Consider the following 15,517-nt stretch of genomic DNA (forward strand, 5'->3'; position numbering starts at 1 on the left):
CTTGTCCCACTTGGTAGAGACCCACAAAGGACATGCTGAATGGAGACTCTCCAGTCACAAATTGCTCAGGCGTTGCTTTGTGGAGAGCATGCAAYGTCTCCTACCTCTGCGTCTTCAGCTCCTGCTTGAGACCAGGCAAAGCTCAAAGATCAATCACTGATCCGATTGGTAGTAGCAAAATAACTTACTTGTGGAAATAATTAATAAAAAGTTTGAAACAGCTGCATGCATCACCAGGAGGTAAATGCTGTTTGAGTGATCCACCTGAGAAGATAATTAAATTTAGTAACAATACTTCTCTCTTTAATAAGAGGGAAAAAAAAAAAAAAAAAAGGAGCTGGCTGGCTTCATCCTGTAGTTTGGAAATCATGTATGGTCATTATCGCTGTGAGTCATGTTACTAGAATGAAATAAAATTTGAGCAAATTAATTGCCTAAATATGAGACCGGTGGCTAAGGATGTAAACTTCTTGTGTTTCTCTGTAACATTTGTTATATGAATAGCTAACATTTATTATTAATTGATATGCTAATTAAAGCCATGCCAGTGATTTCCATTAGCTTACTCTCAAACTTCTACAGAGCTGTCCGTCTGGTTTTAATCAAAACCAAATGGTAATCCAAGTTCTCAGGCTGGAACAGCTAAGAGGAAGTCATTCAGAGGAGGCAGAAGAAAGCAGAAAAGATAAACAGATATTCCCGAAATTTGTGTAGAGCAAAGGATGTAGATGCTGTGGGTTACTCTGGAGACATGATTCAGGCACTCTGTCAAACTGGAACGAAGTAGTTGCAAGTGTTTTATGTCAGCAAAATACTAAYATGATCAAGATGGAGTCTGTCCTTTTGCTTTTGCAGAGCTGGATTTGTGTGACTCTGGAGGATTCTCAGAAGAGGTAAAGCAACATAGACTATTGCCTGTAATACGACTGTATTTAAACTGTAGCATTCATTTTCTAGGCTCTAACTCATTCTCCTGAGTAAGAATACAGTTTTAGCATGCGCGTGTACACTGTATATAGCTAATTGTGTGTATTTACTGCTCAGAACAGCATTAGACCCTTTGTAAATGTGATGTGTTAATTGAATTTAAGCCAAGTCGTTCTCTACCTACTGCTTGCTACTTAGTAGTAAGAAAGATCAGAGGTTTTAGGTGTTCTCCTGTTTTTCTGGATAACTGTTACCTTCGCATGATTATTAGAGATGTATAGAATACTTTTAAAAAAAAAATGCCAGGGAGGTATTCGAAAACGCATTTACATTACATAAGTGCAGTGCAAATAATTTGACAGAAATACCTCAGCAGTGTACTAAACCGAGTGTCTTGAAATACGGTCTTGCTGTCTTTTTCTGTTTTTCCCCTCACTATGTGCTCTCTCCCTTTCTTTCTCTCACATGCACACGCGCGCGCACTCACACACGCACGCACAGAGTCTCCTCTCTCTCCCTCTCTCTCAAAGGCAGGAAATACTTTTCAGGCAATCTGGGCCTGGTTGTTGAGGCCCCTTTCACAAAACATCAGTCTGAATTTAGTAGACAGAAGTCACTGGGAGAAGCTTGACGGAATCGTGCTTAGTTAAGGCTCCCTCCAGCTGCAGAGGGTGTTTTTGTTAAAATCACACTTTGAGCAAAACTGCTCAGAATAGAGCAATGATCTCAGTAACGAAATCTGAACTTTTATGCTAGCAGAAACTAAATGGGACTGGGTTCTTTTGTTTGTTTGTTCCTCCGTTTTGTTTTTTTGACCAAAGATTTTAGGGAGGGCATGTTTGACTCCACATTTGCTTCATCTAGGTAAGGCTGTCTTGGAATCTTTCTGTACTTAAAAATACCCCAAAATATCTTCCCCCCCCCCCCAAAAAAAAAAAAGGAAAAAAGAGCGAGAAAAAGAAAAGAAAAAAAACAGCAGAGAAACAAGCAGTATCCAGCACTGGAGCTTTCTGCGTTCAAGATCTCAGCACTAAAACTGGAGGTAAAAATAATTAAAAATRTACATTTAGTTGTAGACTGTCTGCCAGTTCTGTTTATCAAAATGTGTCATGTCTATAACAAAGTCTTCTTGTTTTATTTCATCTTTTAAAAGTATGCTTGATATGTTGAACTTTGTTTATTTGCATTTGTATATAGAGCTGCATGTTCTTGCTTGCGTATTTTTTTAATGGACATTAAGTAGGAAAGTTGGAAGTGGGAATGATCTCTTTTCTCACCTCATCTGCCAACAGAGAGGGCATTTAGGGCTGTTTTTTCTCCCCCCTTCCTTTCCTTTCCTTTCCTCCTGCAGTAATGATGAGGAGAGCTTTAGCTAGATACATCAGTGATACCTCTGCTGGACTTGGTCTCTAGCTTTTTCTCAGGACAGCCCTAGATGAAGTTTGTGGTTTAGCTGACAATACAGTCTTAAATATTTACGCTCTAAGTATGAAATTCTAAGGTATGCCTCTTGGTGTTAGCTAAACTAGATTATTTTTAGTAATCTGTAATTAGATGCACTGCTTTTGTGGTCTGCTATGCTTTCATTTAGACGAGAAAAAGCAAGATTCAGTAAATATCAGCTGACTATAGTTTTCATTAAAAATGTATGAATTTCCTCAAGGACTTTTTCTCTTCATCTAGTTAATTCAAATAATAAGAATCTGCTGTTAAGGAGTTTAGAGGGATATTCAGAATATTGTCTCTAATTGATATACAAATGGAACTGCTGCTCTTTCACATAAAGTTGGTGATTTAATTATTTAATTGTTATGGACATCAAGCATTTTTCATGGCAATTTATGTAGTATCTCTTTGTCTTCCTGAAAATCTAAAGTGACGGTTATTATATGTAATGTGAGAGCTTCTTTCTTATTTCTGTGCATCATTAAGACTCTGTCTAGTTATTGGCCAGTTAGGTAACTAAACATGAGTCATCAGTTCAAATACTCTAGGGAGAATTTCCAGAAGTTTTTAGCTGTGTTTTTACTGCATATTATTGCAAGATGATTGGTGAGTAATGAAATAACTTTGTGGTGTGAGAGGAAGTGAAGGACTACTAAATACTCCAGAATGGGGTGAAATCTCTCCCTTGCAAAAGGTTGAGAATTGCATGCTGCAGTGCCCAGCCCATTTGGGCAGGAGAAGCCATTCGTGGTCGTCAGCAGCTCTGGGTGGTGAAGAGCATGAGTCTGAAGGGGACAGAGACCAGCTGGTAGGCAGCATCCTATCTGCTTATATTGTGGGGTGAATGTTAAAGTAGCAGTCACTGGATCTTTTCTGGACAGTCCTCTGCAGTTCTGTGCCCTRAGCCTGGAGGGCTGTGACAGGAAGGAGAAGGTCAGAGAGAAATCTGAACGTCTGAGTCTCTGCGTCACTCCCCCGAAGTTCATGCTGGAACTTTGATGTCTCAAGGGATTTAGCTTTAGTGCATTTTACTGCACTACGTCCCCCTATGTGCCCCTGCATGTGTATATATACTTTGTATTAGCCATTAGTATGGTTGACGAGAAGAGAAAATACGGAATAATTATTTTTATCATTTGATATCAAGGGGCACCTTCTCCTGCAACACTGTCTTCTGGGTTTTACAGGATATAACGACCTCGTGTGACCTCACTTGCAAATGAAGGTACACGCCTCAGACAGTTGAGCTACAGGGTAGACAACAGAATAAAACCCAGAGAATATTTTATTATTTTAACCTGAAGCTTCTTAAAAGCCATAAGCAAAAGTAACGTAGATAAAGCTGCCCTCATTTTCATTTAGAAGATTTATTTAAAAGTGCTGAAGACAAATCTCTAGCTATTTGATTTCTGATTCTACTTATATCTAATTTCTGTGTGGTGCTATTGTATTTTCTTGGATATTGTTATTCAAGAAAATTCATGGAAAGCTTATTATCTAAAAAAAATGGAAATTATTTTATAGATATATATAGCCACACTGAATGTGGAAAAGAAGCATACAGTCTAACACTGAGTGTATAGCTTTTGACCTTGCTCTGTTCCTTCTAAAATGTTTATGTACTTAATTTGAAATGCAGCAATAGCCAAACAAGTTGTATCAGATGACTCCTATGAACAATTAATCACATGAATTAGTGTCTGCAGCTGGCAGGAAAGTTAATTCAAGTGATTATATTCAGGTGATGGAAATAATGGAAATAGATCCTCTTCACCATAAAATTACGTCCCTGCTGCAAAATCTTTTCTTTTGAACTTTGTATCCAGTGAACTTCATGTTAAATTCCCTAGTCAGAACACTGAATGAAATAAGTTGAAAGATTTAGGACTAATTCATGAAAGTCTTTGTGACACAAACAAAATTTATTTCTTCCTGAAGAAAATGAGGATCAGAGAAAACTGGTTGGAGTAGGCAGTTTTTGTATAGATAGGTTTATACTGATTCTTTTAAATTCCTGAACTTAAAATATATTGTTAAAGTRTCCTTCTTTTTGTCATCTGATTTCATTTTCTGTTGTTTGTTTGTCTGGAGAAAAATTAGAAGATGGCTTTTATGTTGGTGTTCTATGTCTTTTACAAAGGACAAAGGGGGAGAAACACAAAAATGGAGTAACGCAGGGATAAGAACATTTGAAATAGCATTGGAGATGGAGCTGCACATTGATTTCTTTAATTAATAGGTGTCCTAGAATCATAGAATCAGGTAGCTTGGATGGAGCCTTTGGTGATCATCCAGTCCCAACCCCCTGCTCAAAGTGGGGCCAATTTCAGCAGGTTCTTCAGGGCTGTGTCCAGTTGGGTTTTGAGTATCTCCAAGGATAGAGATGAAAATGAATATCAAGTGAAGGTTTGAAGCTTGGCTGTATACATAGGTATATTTTATATCTAAGTGTGTGTATATATACATATGCATGCACATACATATGTACACATACACACACACACATATTTGTTGCTGCAGAGCAAGATTAAGTAACTTACTAGGGATCAATGGCATTATTCTCCNTAAAAATACCCCAAAATATCTTCCCCCCCCCCCCCCAAAAAAAAAGGGAAAAAAGAGCGAGAAAAAGAAAAGAAAAAAAACAGCAGAGAAACAAGCAGTATCCAGCACTGGAGCTTTCTGCGTTCAAGATCTCAGCACTAAAACTGGAGGTAAAAATAATTAAAAATGTACATTTAGTTGTAGACTGTCTGCCAGTTCTGTTTATCAAAATGTGTCATGTCTATAACAAAGTCTTCTTGTTTTATTTCATCTTTTAAAAGTATGCTTGATATGTTGAACTTTGTTTATTTGCATTTGTATATAGAGCTGCATGTTCTTGCTTGCGTATTTTTTTAATGGACATTAAGTAGGAAAGTTGGAAGTGGGAATGATCTCTTTTCTCACCTCATCTGCCAACAGAGAGGGCATTTAGGGCTGTTTTTTCTCCCCCCTTCCTTTCCTTTCCTTTCCTCCTGCAGTAATGATGAGGAGAGCTTTAGCTAGATACATCAGTGATACCTCTGCTGGACTTGGTCTCTAGCTTTTTCTCAGGACAGCCCTAGATGAAGTTTGTGGTTTAGCTGACAATACAGTCTTAAATATTTACGCTCTAAGTATGAAATTCTAAGGTATGCCTCTTGGTGTTAGCTAAACTAGATTATTTTTAGTAATCTGTAATTAGATGCACTGCTTTTGTGGTCTGCTATGCTTTCATTTAGACGAGAAAAAGCAAGATTCAGTAAATATCAGCTGACTATAGTTTTCATTAAAAATGTATGAATTTCCTCAAGGACTTTTTCTCTTCATCTAGTTAATTCAAATAATAAGAATCTGCTGTTAAGGAGTTTAGAGGGATATTCAGAATATTGTCTCTAATTGATATACAAATGGAACTGCTGCTCTTTCACATAAAGTTGGTGATTTAATTATTTAATTGTTATGGACATCAAGCATTTTTCATGGCAATTTATGTAGTATCTCTTTGTCTTCCTGAAAATCTAAAGTGACGGTTATTATATGTAATGTGAGAGCTTCTTTCTTATTTCTGTGCATCATTAAGACTCTGTCTAGTTATTGGCCAGTTAGGTAACTAAACATGAGTCATCAGTTCAAATACTCTAGGGAGAATTTCCAGAAGTTTTTAGCTGTGTTTTTACTGCATATTATTGCAAGATGATTGGTGAGTAATGAAATAACTTTGTGGTGTGAGAGGAAGTGAAGGACTACTAAATACTCCAGAATGGGGTGAAATCTCTCCCTTGCAAAAGGTTGAGAATTGCATGCTGCAGTGCCCAGCCCATTTGGGCAGGAGAAGCCATTCGTGGTCGTCAGCAGCTCTGGGTGGTGAAGAGCATGAGTCTGAAGGGGACAGAGACCAGCTGGTAGGCAGCATCCTATCTGCTTATATTGTGGGGTGAATGTTAAAGTAGCAGTCACTGGATCTTTTCTGGACAGTCCTCTGCAGTTCTGTGCCCTRAGCCTGGAGGGCTGTGACAGGAAGGAGAAGGTCAGAGAGAAATCTGAACGTCTGAGTCTCTGCGTCACTCCCCCGAAGTTCATGCTGGAACTTTGATGTCTCAAGGGATTTAGCTTTAGTGCATTTTACTGCACTACGTCCCCCTATGTGCCCCTGCATGTGTATATATACTTTGTATTAGCCATTAGTATGGTTGACGAGAAGAGAAAATACGGAATAATTATTTTTATCATTTGATATCAAGGGGCACCTTCTCCTGCAACACTGTCTTCTGGGTTTTACAGGATATAACGACCTCGTGTGACCTCACTTGCAAATGAAGGTACACGCCTCAGACAGTTGAGCTACAGGGTAGACAACAGAATAAAACCCAGAGAATATTTTATTATTTTAACCTGAAGCTTCTTAAAAGCCATAAGCAAAAGTAACGTAGATAAAGCTGCCCTCATTTTCATTTAGAAGATTTATTTAAAAGTGCTGAAGACAAATCTCTAGCTATTTGATTTCTGATTCTACTTATATCTAATTTCTGTGTGGTGCTATTGTATTTTCTTGGATATTGTTATTCAAGAAAATTCATGGAAAGCTTATTATCTAAAAAAAATGGAAATTATTTTATAGATATATATAGCCACACTGAATGTGGAAAAGAAGCATACAGTCTAACACTGAGTGTATAGCTTTTGACCTTGCTCTGTTCCTTCTAAAATGTTTATGTACTTAATTTGAAATGCAGCAATAGCCAAACAAGTTGTATCAGATGACTCCTATGAACAATTAATCACATGAATTAGTGTCTGCAGCTGGCAGGAAAGTTAATTCAAGTGATTATATTCAGGTGATGGAAATAATGGAAATAGATCCTCTTCACCATAAAATTACGTCCCTGCTGCAAAATCTTTTCTTTTGAACTTTGTATCCAGTGAACTTCATGTTAAATTCCCTAGTCRGAACACTGAATGAAATAAGTTGAAAGATTTAGGACTAATTCATGAAGGTCTTTGTGACACAAACAAAATTTATTTCTTCCTGAAGAAAATGAGGATCAGAGAAAACTGGTTGGAGTAGGCAGTTTTTGTATAGATAGGTTTATACTGATTCTTTTAAATTCCTGAACTTAAAATATATTGTTAAAGTGTCCTTCTTTTTGTCATCTGATTTCATTTTCTGTTGTTTGTTTGTCTGGAGAAAAATTAGAAGATGGCTTTTATGTTGGTGTTCTATGTCTTTTACAAAGGACAAAGGGGGAGAAACACAAAAATGGAGTAACGCAGGGATAAGAACATTTGAAATAGCATTGGAGATGGAGCTGCACATTGATTTCTTTAATTAATAGGTGTCCTAGAATCATAGAATCAGGTAGCTTGGATGGAGCCTTTGGTGATCATCCAGTCCCAACCCCCTGCTCAAAGTGGGGCCAATTTCAGCAGGTTCTTCAGGGCTGTGTCCAGTTGGGTTTTGAGTATCTCCAAGGATAGAGATGAAAATGAATATCRAGTGAAGGTTTGAAGCTTGGCTGTATACATAGGTATATTTTATATCTAAGTGTGTGTATATATACATATGCATGCACATACATATGTACACATACACACACACACATATTTGTTGCTGCAGAGCAAGATTAAGTAACTTACTAGGGATCAATGGCATTATTCTCCKTTTCCCATAAGTCAGCATGAGACAACAGAAATGCATTCATTGRAGGATTCTCAACTATTTCACTGTAAGAACAAGATTTACAAAAGAGGTGACAGCTATAAGAGTAAGAAATACACCCTGTTTTGCTCAAGCAAAGTGGTTTGCACAAATGATTTGGTATCATGGCTCCAATTTCAGTAGAAATTATTATTTATAGACAAGTAACTTTGATGAACTTTCAAGCCTAAATTTCTCACTGTATAAAAGATGTTCATTAGAAAATTATAACAAAATCAAATGTATATAGATTTTTCACATGCAAATCCTATGAATAAAGGATTGTGATTGCGATTTTTCTGGAACAAATTATCGATAATGAATTTGAATGTGTTTTGGGGGCTGTTGACTGTACTTTGAGATTTTTTACTGTTTCAGCTTTCACTGTTGATATTTGTTGATGTCGATGTGTTTAGAAACTACTTATTTTAAGTACAGTCCTTTGGTAGAGAATTTCAAATCCACTATTACCATAATTGCTTGTTTCTCCTGAAAGAGGAAAATCTCTTATGTTGAAATTGAAATGCCTGGTGTTTTAAGTTTGGCATATTGTACATCAGCCACTGAACACAATGTTGAGGTCTGCCTTAGACAGTATGTATCTACATTAAAAGCCAGCTTTACTCATATAATGTATTCTTTATTTTTAGTCCCCACTTCTCTCTAGGCTCTTCTTTCTCTGATTTATGATTTTTCTCATTTTGCTGTTTTATCATATCTTGTGTCAAAATCAAGTTGGATTGGATCAAATGTCCTGGAACTTCAGGAAAGTCTGAAGTTTATAAACAACTTCTACCTCTGAGTCTCTGGTTCTTCTCCTACCCTCTAGCTTTCTCTCTATCAGCTCAAGGCTTTCCAGAGTAGATAGTGTCTTACCAGTGAGAGTTCTGTATGGTCTTGTTACAGCAGACCCTTATCCGTGACAAATACTCTTTAATGTTAGAGCAAATGAATGTTCCAATTTGAACATCACTGTACTCGTGGAGTTTGGTTTATGGTCCAAACTTCACTGTGGGTTATGGGGAGATTCAAGAAGAAAATAAACTCCTTAGACTGGGAAGTTAGGAAAATTTAGAATTGTATGGAGGATTATTGCAAAGTATTGTTCTGCTCGGGCAACTAAGAGAAAATAGAAGAAGGAGGTATAACCAGAAATAAATTTGTGTGGCTGAAGGAGCTGGGATTGTATTATTATAGCCGTATCGCTGCAGTTTATTAAAGAGATTTAACAACCTCAAGTTCATTATCAGTATTTTTGCCTGAACTGTCACAAAATATGAAGCATACATACGAAATATGTTTTCCTCTCCTCCTGAATTGCACGCTGCTCCTGAATGTGTAAGGGACACTGAATACATGCTTTGGATTCATTGATTCTGTCTGGGGCATTGAACCCTCCACTTTGAGACAAGTCCTGAGAGGCTCCACTAACTTAAGGCAGCGCTAGAGTCATTGCACAGTGGATCCACTTCAAAGCATGTGGCTGAACACCAGGGACTGGCTGTTTGTTGTCAGCTGCTAAATGGCAGGCGCCCCTTTTCATTTTCCTTGAATTGTTGATCTTCAGATAATGCTGTCTTACCACAGAGAGGTGGCAGCTGTCAATAACAGGGTGCTAAAATGAGTAATCTTTGCTGAAAGAATGGTTTCAGTTGTATATTCCATGGTAGAAGCTGCACCTAGAGAATTGCAACTGCATGGAAAAATTCACCTTCTAGTTTAATCCAGTACCTACATGCAGGAGCATCTGTGCCTTCCTGACAACTTCTGATCCTAGAGTCAGTGTCAGCTCAGTTGGATATATAGATAAAGATTTTCTAAAAGTTCTTGTATATCTTGTGAGAATTTGCAGCTGGTAGAGGAAAGAGACCCAAATTAATTTTCCCATGGAGGGAGTTCTGTGTGAGCTCGAGTAATTTGTTTTTATTTTTCCTGGTATATGTACTTAGGAACAACAATTTGTTGCGTTGAGTATGTCTCCCCAGGCAGGCTACAGATGCTGTGGAATAGCAGGGCATCATCATCATACTGAGGGACCAGCTGATCAGTTTGGAGTTGCGGTATCGCTAGAAGATGTTGTGGAGAAAGTCGGAGAGATTAGGATGGGGTGTTAAGACAATCACAGAGGCAGGGAGAAAAGGGATCAAGAGGTGAGATATAAACACACTGTGCAGAAAGCCTTTAAAAGACAAGCTTCCTTAATTCTGTTGTTCATGGAACAACTTTTCTGAAATCGCAACTTCTGTCATGATGAAAGATACACTAGAAAAAGTAAGATTTTTTTTTTTATGTGATGAACTTTTTTTTCCCCTTGCAATTTCACCAACCTGAGTAATAAATTTTTACTTTCCCTTCCTTGAAGGAAGTGGGCCTAATTAGCTCCTCCAGTATATTTGCAAAATACGCAGTTTGTACTGCAAGTAATTCTCTCTCTCTCTAGTTTCTGAAAAATACCTGGAACAGCAGCCATTTTGATTAATTTTTGCTTTTAGCATTTTTGGTTCCATTCCAGAAATATTTGCCCGCTTTGTTCTCATCACTTTTCTCGGTTGCATTAAAATAGGATTCCAAGCAACAGTTGTTGGCTCAGCCCTACCAAAAGCACAACCATTTCAGTAATCTCTCTAAACTTTCGATGATAAAGCATTTGTCTTTAGAGATAGGACTAAATCATTTTCAACTCTTCATGTATGCATATTAATGCATAATAGTGGCAAAGATTCTTTTTAGTTCCATTTACACCAGCAATAAAATCTTGCCTCCTACTATTCTAGTAATTGTCTGTTGTGCTTCAGATTTCATATTCATGGCTATAATGAGCACCAGCAATGTTTCTTCAAATGGAAATACTTCATTAGAAACTTAAATCTAAAAGGATCAGGAATACAATCTGGTTAATTTATATTGTTTTCTAAAGGACCTCCTATAGCTAGGGAATTCGATTTTTTAATAGAGTTGGCTAGAAAATGGAATTTTTGCCATCGTGAAAAATTTGAGGTTTGGGGAAAAAAATTATCCTAATGTAGAACCAAATATAACAGTCACAGTTTGCTATGTCTTATGAGATGGTTGTGTTTTATTTCAATTCTTCTTGTAGAGAGCTTTCCAGTGAAGGGTGTGGGGAGGGGAGGTGTAGGGAATCTGCCCAAGCTGCAGTTTGTTCTGCTTTCTGGAGGTGAAGGGCAGAACTGGTTCGGGGACAGGATTGAGGGTGGGGGGGGGAGGGAAGCAGAGATGAAAGCACAAAACTGAAATTTTCTTACAGAAGACTTCAGTTTTTTAAAAAGGGAATTTTCCATTATGGAGGGAACCTGTGCAAACAAAAGAATCCAAACCTTTATATGTCAGATTATTTCTCTTCGTTCTAAAGAAATAAGCTAGATATATTGTGTTGAAATCAAAGTGGAATAGTATCTTTCAGATTATTAGACTTGGAAGACCAGAAGACTTACAGATCAATTTTGCTGATTATCACTGAGCAGATTTTCTTTTTCTGAAAAAATGTATGCTAGAAAAGCTATTAACTTCAGTGCTTTTAGATGTAAACCTTTTAATTTCCTAAAGGAAAGTTATAATTTGATGTCCGTTGTCACTCTGAAATGATACTGTGGTATAAAGATGATGGAGGAAACTCAGTTATCATAATATCTAATAAAACCTAATGCTAATCATTAATATATTAAAACACTATTAAAATCACTAATATAATTTTAAATACTTTAAAAAAATACTATTTCTCTGTTTTATGGATTGTTCATCAATGCTAAATAGTATAAAAATATAAAGTTAGGTTGAGTATTTTAAATAACATCTTTTAAACTGATTATAATTTGATAATTAAATTGAGTGTAAATAATATAAATCTGAAGTAAGCTAGGATAAACGGGGATCAGTTTGGATCCTGTTGTTTCCTTATCTTCCTCTCTCAGATGAGGCTCAGCTGATCTGAGGCTCAACACTGGAAGTGAACCAAATACAAATGAAGCTAAAACCTAGAGTAATCACATGTTGGCTATAAGTAAAAGCCTTCTTTGTATGATAATGAGAATGGGTAATATGCTTCATTTTGAGGGGGAGTAGAAAAGGAAGCAACTCAACATTGTTTCATGTTTTCTAACAACAAACTAAGGCATATTGACAAAAGTTCAAGTTCATATCTTAGAAACCAATAATATTTGACCAAAACAAGCACAAGTTTGGATGTCTCTGACTGAACAACGTGCCAACTGCACTTTATAGTTTGGGGCATCTAATTTATTGAGATCTTTTGCAATTCTTGTAATATGTTAAATGTCTTTTAAAGAAAGGAGTTAAACAACCTTAACAGTATTATACATTTCCACTGACAGTAGCGTATAATGAGCATATCTGATGTATGTCAGAATCTGTGAAGGAGAACACAGAGTAACTTCTAGCAGGATAATGAAACTGATCCCCACAAGGAAGAGAAAATACTTAAAAGTCATGGGAGTGACTTCAGGTACATGGTTTGAAAAACTTCTGGTGTGATTTTTCTTCTGTTAGAAATCATGAGCTGTTTGCTATACATTACAACTTCTATTTCTTTACAGACACAAGCAAAACACTTATTTCTTAAGCAGAAAGAACAGAGAGTAGAATGTTTTAAGGAATACTTTTCTGTTTTCTGCTTGCTATTTCTACTTTAATGCTCTACAAGTTTCTGTAGTATGAGATACAGTCAATAAATGTTCCCTAGTCTCCTTCTCCATTATAGTTTGGATTTTTATATGCCTCTAAATCTTCTCTTTTCCAGGCAAGAAATCTTCATCTATTTCACTAGGGCTCAGATGGAAATTACACCATACTTTCCGTCATTGATATTGGTTTTTGCTACACCTTTTCTTACTCTGCTACTCTTTCTGAGTTGAGATGAACTTAATTGCATGCAGTATTCAGTTCATGGCATAATGGAGGCTTAGAAAACATCATTATGCCACTTTATGCTCCCACTCTATCTTTCCTACTGTGCTATGTACTTTCTAATTGTCACTGAGCTTAAAAYTCAGTTCCAGTTCCAGATAACTAGCCACAGTGATTCCAAGATCTTTTTTTGGATTACTAGTAGATAATTTATAGAACATCATTATACATTTTTGGTTAGTGTTATTTTTTCYTATCTGCTTTCTATTATATTTATCTATATGGAATTTCATCAGTATCTTTATGTGCTAGCTATTCACTACAGTTAGGTTCCTTGGTGTCTCTTCAGTTAATTTTCCAAATAAGTGGTAATGTATCATGAGCAAACTTTGTCATTTCACTTCTTTCTCCCTTCTGAGTAAGCTAAAAAGCATAGATTCCAATAACTATCGTTGAGGATTTATTAATAATCTCCCTTCTTTTAAAAATGACTATTTGTTCTCATCTGTTGTTTTCTGTTCTTTAAATATCAATTCTTTATTAGTGCTTCAGCCAATTTATAGCATATGGAGCTCAGACTGGCAAGCCTATAGTTCAGGACCCAGTGGGAAGTGTTAGATTCAATTTTAAAACCAGTTCTTGGCACATCTTCTCACTGCTGCTCCCAGGAGTCAGCATCCCAAGGCTGGGTGCGCTGGGTGTTTCCTCTGGTCCTCTCATCTTACTGTGAGAAGCTTAGCTCACCCACARAGCTTAGTAAGGAGGCAGAGATTTCTGGGCCAAAAATCTGTCTCCCCCCCGCTCCTGAATTCTTGATAGGAGAAAAGAAATGGAAAAAAAGAGCCTCCCCAGTACCCTAGGGAGTACTGGGGAGTCCCACACCCACCTTTCATGCAGATCAGGACCCACTTCTGGCTTTGTCTCGTTCTCACTCCACATATAAATCCCATCTCTGACTCCAAAGACATTTGCTATTAGATTGGCAAAACATCCGTCTTGTGGTTCCCCAGATTTCCCTTCTCTGCCTTGCAGGCACCGCAGTTGTCCCATTCCATTCCTCATACCTAGAGGCTGCTTTCGGGTATATATCGTACTTACAAGTTCACTAATTTCTCATTTGAGTGTTGTTATTTGATCTTGCCAGTTTGTTCCTATTCAGTTTATTTTCTTGTTCTGAAACATCTTCTAATTGGTGTTTCAATCTGAGTCTGTTCCTTAGAGCTATCAGAGGGATATTAGCTTTTGTAGTTTCTTTTTTGTTTGATCTATGGCTGGCCAKGAATTGGGGAACTGCATTGAAATAGTCTTTGCTTTAAACTATGTTACTGATAAGAATGGTTATATGTTGCACTTAGTTCTTACCTCTCTAGTAAATATTGATATCAAAGTCACCCTGTTCAAAGCATCCCATCTTTCTGGAGAACACTGAAGGCACAGTACAGCACCGTTTTTGATACTCCTGTTTGAGAGCGTTTTCTAATGTCTTTTTATGTTACCTGTTAATTGCAAGTATTTTTAACAGAAACTGAGGCACAAAAATAATTCAGGAAAYGCTTTTTATTATGCTTCATATGATAGAATGTAATACTCGTGTAGAATAGAGCATAGCAATATTTCAGTAGAGAAATGGAATCATTATTCTCAATAAAATAAAATTGCTATATTTTGTCCATAACTGTTACTTATTCTATTTCTTTCAGATTTTTTTCAGGATTTGCACTTGTTATGGGACTAGAGTATCACCAAAAACTTAGCCTATGGCTTGCAGTAATCCTGAATAATGCAATGTATCATTCAGTTCTTACTACCTAACACTGTATTATAGATACATTCAGAAACTCACTGATCTGTCAGGCTTTGTATGCACCAGGGAATTCAATCACTGAAAAACTTCCATTTGGATAATTTTATTTGATACAAACTGTTAGGCGAATTTGTGTTATCTCATAGGTGTCAGCAACCTCTTTTTCTGAGACAAAATATGATTCTAAATGTATTGATTTATCCGTGTCTTTTTAAATTACTTTTAAAGGGATAGTATATTTGCAGTGCACTTGAGTCAACTGTAATACTCTGGTTAGTTTTAGCATAAGCAAGACTTCAGATTTTTTTTTGAGAAATATGAATATGAGTAGTATTTATATAAAAGTGTAAAAATTAAAAGTATGTAAYGAGTATGTGAAAGTATGCTTTGCATACTTTCATAGGGGCCCCAGCTGTTCTCCTGTTGGAGCCAGAGGGACCTGGGCAATGGATTTCAGTCTGAGTATTAATTACTTAGCACTTGTCAGTGGTGCATGAAGACTGCGCTCTTTCTGTCCACCGATTCTTGGGTGAAGATAAACAGCAGGAGACCTCCTCAAAGGAACTAGCAGTTGCCTTGTGAAAAGACACCCTTGAGCTATGCGTGTGGCTTTCTGCACAAAAATCGGCGATAGGTGTGTGACTCATCTGCATTTATAACATGTATGTGCATCGCACACACGTGTAAACTTTTACTATTAGGACTGACAGGAAAGGTTTTATATTTTATGTTTTCATTCT

General features: G+C 36.9%; 1 protein-coding gene across 4 annotated transcripts in view; it reads left to right on the forward strand.

Annotated features, from left to right (window-relative positions):
• Window positions 1-626: 626 nt before the first annotated feature.
• The window catches only part of DLC1 (DLC1 Rho GTPase activating protein), a 234,443-nt gene continuing 219,552 nt past the window's right edge, over window positions 627-15,517 (forward strand). For 2 of the 4 annotated variants that reach the window (XM_085322779.1, XM_085322782.1), the window contains exon 1: window positions 4,983-5,087. The gene's annotated coding sequence lies outside the window, so the exon portion shown is untranslated. Of the gene's footprint in view, window positions 894-4,982; window positions 5,088-6,255; window positions 6,300-15,517 lie in introns of those variants that run through there. The other 2 variants (XM_085322780.1, XM_085322781.1) reach the window with 2 other exon arrangements.

Source organism: Rhea americana, unplaced genomic scaffold (assembly GCF_003343005.1).
Source record: "Rhea americana isolate MKP2758 unplaced genomic scaffold, rheAme1 scaffold_8, whole genome shotgun sequence".
Classification (NCBI taxonomy): Eukaryota; Metazoa; Chordata; class Aves; order Rheiformes; family Rheidae; genus Rhea; species Rhea americana.